This window comes from Thamnophis sirtalis, unplaced genomic scaffold, assembly GCF_051295495.1.
Source record: "Thamnophis sirtalis isolate CommonGarterSnake01/CBP01778 unplaced genomic scaffold, rThaSir2_p1.2 scaffold_1, whole genome shotgun sequence".
Classification (NCBI taxonomy): Eukaryota; Metazoa; Chordata; class Lepidosauria; order Squamata; family Natricidae; genus Thamnophis; species Thamnophis sirtalis.
In genome coordinates, this window is record NW_028261381.1 from 39,245,113 (window position 1) to 39,246,901 (window position 1,789).

Below are 1,789 nucleotides of genomic sequence, written 5' to 3' on the forward strand. Positions count from 1 at the left end.
AGACCAGTGATGGTGGTGGGGAGAGGAATTCTCTTCTGAACCAGCTCCCAAACACGACAAGCCCTTTGTAGTTAATGAAAGATTCCCTTTATTAGGAGCACCAAGACTGCTCTCTCACAGAAGGCTACAAAGTCTCTAAATCCTATGGAAAGTGATGCTCACTCCCTTTCCCCCTGAACTGGCCCAACACATCAGGAGTCTCTCTCTCTCTTCCCACATTTGCAAAGGAAGTCCTGGAAGATGTGCTTGCTTTCTTCCACCAGCAGGCGCGCCCGCACACACACACACACACACACAACACACACACACTCAGAAAGCACTGCAGATTCCAAGAAGATTCTGATAATTTTCAGACAGGATTCAGTGGTGGACCAGCAGGGAGATGCCTGCCACACCTATTCATTTCTGCCCCCTGCCTTTTATCCCCAGAGCTAGAGTGGGGCTTTGCTAGCAGTGGTGGCTCTTCCGTTCCCAAGGACCGGCCCATAGATTTCAACTGTTCTCCTCTTCTCTGCCTTGTGTGCATCCACATGTCAGGCATTGGACCCAGCTGTTCGTCCTCTTCCTCATCAGTCACCTCAGACCTGGGAGCTGTTGATTCTCCATCTGAGGGCTGGTGGACAGTCCAGCCTCTGCCTCTATCTCTCATAGCTTCATTCCCTTTTCCCCCTCGAAACTCTCAGCTTGCCTTGATGCTGACTCCCATGCCACCTCCCCATCTGATTCAACTGCTGAAGGGACCGGCAGGCGACAGGCCACAACAGATTTACACACTCACACACTCTTGCATAGCTAAGTGCTGGGCCACCAATCAGTGGTTGGAGCCTCCTGATCTACACCTTTGAATTCCGGCTAATCTAATGCTGACAAGGCTTCTTTGCAATGGGCCTGCCTCCTTCTGCTGGAATTACAACTGATCTACATGTCAGCAGACTGCTTCACACTCCATGAATACAAAGCAGTCCATATTCTATATTGAAGCTTGCTGGAGATGTGCCCCAAAGAAACGGGAAGGATGAAGACCAGAAGAGCTAGAAACAATAAGGCTGTTGTAAAACTGAGGCCTTAGACTGGGGAATAGATACTGCTAGAACAACAAGGCAGGGCACCGGTGGCACCTTCAAATGGTTCCTCCTCAGAACAAAGGCTTTACTTATAAGTAGATTTCTTGTAAGTAAAATGTGCCCCCTACATTTTACTGTTACTTCTCTTACTAGGGCAGTTTTTCACCTAAGAAAGCATTGAACCTGTGCTTTGTAAGATCTGCAGTCCTTAAGACTAATTTGAGTTTAACTTCCAATGCAAACCAAGAGGGGAGAATTTCGGTATTATGAGAAGAGATGTGAACATGTCTCTCTTGAGACTTCATCTCTTCCTGCTACCTTTTAATCCTATTTCAAAAGCTATTTTGATGTTATGTTAATGCACTCAAATCTGTAACCCCACAGTACCGACTCTAGCAAGATATTTGAAGATATTTGATTATTGTATCACTGCCACTGTATATTTTAATGTTTCTTTTAGTAACCAGTTTTTAAATTCTGAGACCAGTATGTTCTAATCCTAAAACACTCTAGTAAGGGAAGAGACACAAAATGATTGCTGATCTGGTAGTGCATTCCTACGCTGCATGGGTGGGTAGCCTAAATGATTTCCAATATCTCTTTTAACCCTTGATTCTATGTTGAGGATTACATATATTGTTCCAGATCAATTGTGTCATGGATATTTATTTATTTATACTGTGGGGCCTGATGCCAACAATTCTTGGCAACTCTCAAGTAAAAGC